The following is a 6,445-nucleotide window of genomic DNA, read 5'->3' on the forward strand; positions in this document are numbered from 1 at the left end:
ATTCATTGAATGAATAGCATTATGTTTTTAGTCCTCCAGGAGCCTGTCAGGGAAAATGTTAAGGATTAAGACTGAGGAAATACACGGCCACCTGGCAGGCTCAGTCAGTAGAGCATGTGACTCTTGATCTTGGGTTATGAGTCTGAGCCCCGTGCGGGTGTAGAGATTACTTAAAAATAAGGCTATTAATTAATTTTTAAAAAGATTGAGGAAATACATTTTGGACTTTATTTCTTTTTCCTGTGCCATTTTGTCACTTTGGGAAATTAATTTGACTTTTGGAGGATTTAAGTTTCTCATCTTTAAATAGAAGATTCAATCAAATGGACTGTATTATTCATTTAATTTATGTAATTCAATGAATCTTCTTGCACAGGCACTTTAACATGCCCTTCTATGCTTATTCCAACATGAAACAAATCTAACATTCTACAAGGCTTTTTCTTATATCCCATATTGCACACACTGTAGAACCATTTTTCCAAGCATAGACAACAGAATCTTTATAGGCATATAAATGCCTATGTTGATCTATACTAGCATACTCTTGTTACTAGCATACTCTTGTCTTTTCTAGCTGCCATTTTACTGCCCCCAAAATTCTATTGGAATCTGAATCATAAATGTGTTCAAAGACTTCCAGTTTTTCTTAAAAGCAAATGTAAATGACACTGACTTTCTTGAGCTTATCATTATAAATGTTGACCATATAATAATGCTTTATAGGTCTTCGTTTTATACTCAGCCAAAGGCAATTAAAACTGCTGGTTTATATCATTTATTTGAGTCAGGGAATTTTTTTATCATTTAAAAAATGTTCCATTTAACTCATGAAAGTAAAACATTATGCAGCTCCTTATTGCTTGCTGTCATTTTGAGAGACATAGTTTTATAAAATATTGAATTAAGTTCAGAAATAGCATTAGCAATGCAGCTTTTCTGTGCCTGGATGACAGCTAGTAGTGAATTTACTTGTACTTAAAGATCGCTCTATGTGCTGTCAGGTTTATTGGTTAATTTTAACTGTTAGTATTGCTTGAAACTGAACTATTATAATGTCATTCCATTAGAAATTCAGTCCTTGCAAAATTGCAGGCTTTTACATTTTTTTTCTTTTTGTTTCTTACTTAAAGCTGAAATCTTTAAAAGACTACGCAAGTATGACACTGACAGAAAAGAAACAAGCTAGAGTATGCCAGAGGGATGATTAAACACACCATAGTTTCCCAGTGCTACAACACTGTGATCACACAGAATTCTATGCATAACTTCCAAGACTCAACAAAACTATTGAGTGCTTTGGCACCTATATCATCACTGTTGTCTTTCCTTTTGGCAGCTGTTATCATTATTAGCCTTGTTGTGATGACAATGATTCTCTGGATGTTCCTTTTGGCTCAGCTGTTCCTGGCTTCTCCTTCCTCAAGACCAGTGAGAGCCAAGCCAGAGTAGTGACCTGGGAGCAAGCCAGGGTAGAATTTTTGTCTGCTTCTTTTATAGAATAAATATTTAATAAAGACTATATTTTAAAGTCATAGAAATGAAAACAATTTAAAATTTTTTTTCAGATTTTTGCTATTCGTTCCCCTTGCTATTGCTTAATATTACAAATGAAAATACATTGGTACTTAACATAAAAAATAAGCCAAATAACCTAGGTCAAATCCCAATTTTCCAGTTGATTTTTGATTCTTACTCTCATACTCCATTTTCTAAAAGTGGGAGTAGACATACTTCATTTTTTGAGATCACTGAACTCAATGATATCAAACTCAATGAGGTATTATAATGTGAACATATGTGTAAAGCACACACTTACATAAATGTCTAAGACTCTTTTTCAAACTGACCAGGTCTTAGCCTTATATATATGAAATAAATTGTTTATAGAAGACAGTAGTTTTTTCAAGTCATAGACTGATTGTTTACATATAGTCTACTCAAACTCAAAGACAGTGAGTTAAGAAAGTTTCTGTGTCAACCTTTTGAAACTTGAATAGAAAACACACATAGACAAAATTATCTGAGACAAGAACAATGGAGTCTTCAGTGTCAACTTAGATTGTTATTATATAAATTGAATTACACCTTACATGCACGAAGTTAAGTACATGCTATTATTTTATGTAAAGTAAATAATTTTAAAGCTAAATCCCTCATGTTTGTGATTCTTTTGTTCTTCCTCAATCATTTAACAGTGGGCAGTATTAAGTTTCCTTGAGAAAGCTTATTAATCAGAATCTCAATGGGGTGTTCACTTAATTTTCTTCATCTTTTATGCAAAATTTTAGAAATGTCCTATGCTTCATAAATGTTTATTGGAGGAACTGGTGAACACTGTAAGTCTATATAAATGCCACTGTGGTTCTTCATAATGGGGTTAGCATATCTCTGCTGGAGTTCAACAGCTTTTCGAGAGGAATGATGGAATACAAAACATTAACAAAATTGCTGTAATTAACTGTAAAATTTTTGTTTCATTGCTTATTTACTTGTTTTTAAAGATATACTTTCATACAAACATTTAAAACCTTGATTTATGCATTCAATTGATTTTAACACTTTTTATTCATTATCATGATAAAAGATTGAGCTTATAAATTTAATGAACTTAGAATTTTTCTTGGGATTATCAGCCTAATTATAAAATACTATCTTATAAAATATATAAATGTGTGTGTGCATGTGTGTGTATATGCATAGGTTTTGTGCATATGATTCATCCTGTCACACTTAAAAGATGGGAGTGAATAATAGGCATACCATCCATAATATTGTATATATGGATGGTATGCCTATTATTCATGTATGTGAATATATATTTTCTCTTTCTCTCTGTATGTGTAAACTGGACAGTTGGGCAGATTATAGGTTAAGAAGGGGGTTTTAGAAAATATGGGGGATAACAGCTCTTTGTCAAAACTTTAAAATAAGGAAAATAACTATCATAAGCTTGTAGGTTCTTTAGAATGTAGATACTTAGCACGTCAGGATCCAGAAATAGAAGTCAATGGACTGTAGCCAAAGAAATATCCTAACAACCTAGGTTCCTAGGTGTGGTAAAATTGGATTCTCTTAACATATTCCTAAGAGAAGTGGTTACTATTAGGTGAAATCTCCAAGTTCTACTCTGCTTGCCAATAGACGAATATTGTACAGTTCTGTCTAAAATTACTTGTGTGGGGCACCTGGGTGGCTCAGTCAGTTAAGCATCTGCCTTTGGCCCAGGTTATGATTCCAGAGTCCTGGGATTGAGCCCCATGTCTTTGGCCCCTGCTCAGCGGGGCATCTGTTTCTCCCTCTGTACCTCCCCCTGTTCCTCCCTTTCTCTCTCACTCAAATAAGTAAATACATGATATCCTTAAAAAAATTACTAGTGTGTTGTGATTTTGGAGTGTATCCCCCTCTTTTTTTTTTTTTTAATCTCTTGGCTGTCCTACACCTCTCATCCATGATATTCTTTTTATTTATTTATTTATTTTTTATAAACATGTATTTTTATCCCCAGGGGTACAGGTCTGTGAATCACCAGGTTTACACACTTCACAGCACTCACCAAAGCACATACCCTCCCCAATGTCCACAACCCCACCCCCCCTTCTCCAAACTCCCCTCCCCCCAGCAACCCTCAGTTTGTTTTGTAAGATTAAGAGTCACTTATGGTTTGTCTCCCTCCCAATCCCATCTTGTTTCATTGATTCTTCTCCTACCCACTTAAGCCCCCATGTTGCATCGCCACTTCCTCATATCAGGGAGATCATATGATAGTTGTCTTTCACTGCTTGACTTATTTCACTAAGCATGATACGCTCTAGTTCCATCCATGTTGTCGCAAATGGCAAGATTTCATTTCTTTTGATGGCTGCATAGTATTCCATTGTGTACATATACTACATCTTCTTGATCCATTCATCTGTTGATGGACATCTAGGTTCTTTCCATAGTTTGGCTATTGTGGACATTGCTGCTATAAACATTCGGGTGCACGTGCCCCTTTGGACCACTACGTTTGTATCTTTAGGGTAAATACCCAATAGTGCAATTGCTGGGTCATAGGGCAGTTCTATTTTCAACATTTTGAGGAACCTCCATGCTGTTTTCCAGAGTGGCTGCACCAGCTTGCATTCCCACCAACAGTGTAGGAGAGTTCCCCTTTCTCCACATCCTCGCCAGCATCTGTCATTTCCTGACTTGTTGATTTTAGCCATTCTGACTGGTGTGAGGTAGTATCTCATTGTGGTTTTGATTTGTATTTCCCTGATGCCGAGTGATATGGAGCACTTTTTCATGTGTCTGTTGGCCATCTGGATGTCTTCTTTGCAGAAATGTCTGTTCATGTCCTCTGCCCATTTCTTGATTGGATTATTTGGTCTTTGGGTGTTGAGTTTGCTAAGTTCTTTATAGATTTTGGACACTAGTCTTTTATCTGATATGTCGTTTGCAAATATCTTCTCCCATTCTGTCAGTTGTCTTTTGATTTTGTTAACTGTTTCCTTTGCTGTGCAAAAGCTTTTGATCTTGATGAAATCCCAATAGTTCATTTTTGCCCTTGCTTCCCTTGCCTTTGGCATTGTTCCTAGGAAGATGTTGCTGCGGCTGAGGTCGAAGAGGTTGCTGCCTGTGTTCTCCTCAAGGATTTTGATGGATTCCTTTCGCACATTGAGGTCCTTCATCCATTTTGAGTCTATTTTCGTGTGTGGTGTAAGGAAATGGTCCAATTTCATTTTTCTGCATGTGGCTGTCCTCATCCATGATATTCTTGTCTGACTTATAACCTTGAGGAAATTGTACCCCGGATAGAGATTAAGCTTTGCAGGCCAAGAAAAGATTCTTAGATATATAGTAATTACGACTTTTGGCTCATATTCTTTCGACATAAGTGTTAAGATTTTATAGCTGGAATACTAATATAGATATTTTATTTGCTAGGAAGGAATTGATAGCCATTTTAAGATAATATTTATCAAATTTTGTTCTGTTCAATTCAACACAGCTGTGCCAAACTTTCATTCAGTTAATGCAGAGAGAGTTAAAGAAAATAAAAAAAGACATAATTCTGAGTCAAAATACAGTCAGAGAGATAATATGCATGGGTAAGCTAGCCTCATGCAGATGTTAAGTGCTAAAATAGATATTTGAAATGTGTTATTGGGGGTCAAGAACATATCTATTATTATAGTCCCTTAATAGCCTCTTAAAATTTTACAATAGTAAGAGAATTTCAAAATTTTCCCTAGAGTATCCCCAGGATCATTAGAGATTAAAGTCTTAATTATGCTTGGGTTGGAGGCAGGGACAAATGAAAGGGCCTCCAGCCCTTGATATATAGATAGATGAGAGGTGATGGATGATAGACAGATGATAGGTAGAGATATCTATATCTAGATAAATTAGATAAATATATCTAGATAGATTAGATCGACAGATGATAGATAAACAACTCTATTTTCCGTCTTTGCTTAATGAAAGTGCTCCTCAGCTAAACATGCTTGAAAACACCTGGTTGAGTTTTAAGCCTCAAGGATATGTAGAGGTCAAGCAATGCATCTTTCTGAGACCTCCCTCTCCATTGTTCAGACCACTTTACTTTCTGATTGATGTATTTGCATGCATTAAGTTCACTGCAGTGAACAAAACTGCCTACTGTGTAGTCAGACATGATCATGATGTGTTAAAAATTATAGCTTTTTACACACTTTCTTCAAGAAAAGTGAGCATTAGAGTGTTAGAGTCTGAATGTTTCTCTTTAATGCACGATGACCTTGTCAAGATGGTGACAAAAAGGTGTCAAGTAAGTATATTGTGCATGGGTCACAGAGCTTCGGGCTGTCAAACCCATGATCCACTACTGTGCCTACCTTCATTTCTCAGCAGGAGACTATCTGAAGTTTTAGTACAAGAAAATATACAAAAACGTGGGCAAAATAAAGGTAATTGACAAAGAAGAATCTCTATGAGTCATCTTACTGCCGAGTTACCTCATACCAAGTGGCATTATAACCATCTAAATGCAGATATTAGCTACAGCCAATGCTAAATCACAGCAAGAGATTTGAGCTTCCTTGTCAATCATCAGATATACATCAGGTTTATTTCTGTTTTTGTTTTCTATGAGGCTTTTTTCTTAGCATCAAACTACTCAGAATCATTCCTCCATGTATTACAAGTTGAAGAGTCATAAGCACATGCTTTTGAATTACCAGTTTTTGCTAGTGTTACTTAACTAATTGTATATTTAATATTTAATAAAATAAATGAGCTCCTTGTGTAGTGTAAACGTTAAATTCCCTTATTAACTGGCATCATGGTTAATAATACTCACCCTAGTTATCTTGCACTGTTACCAGAACACATGAGAATTGTGTGTGGGGAAGCACTGAGGTTGTGGCTGTCACATTCTCCCCAGATGCCTCTTCGTTCCTAAACACTTTCTCTGCTGCTGGGA

Source organism: Mustela nigripes, chromosome 3, assembly GCF_022355385.1.
Source record: "Mustela nigripes isolate SB6536 chromosome 3, MUSNIG.SB6536, whole genome shotgun sequence".
NCBI classification, from domain to species: domain Eukaryota; kingdom Metazoa; phylum Chordata; class Mammalia; order Carnivora; family Mustelidae; genus Mustela; species Mustela nigripes.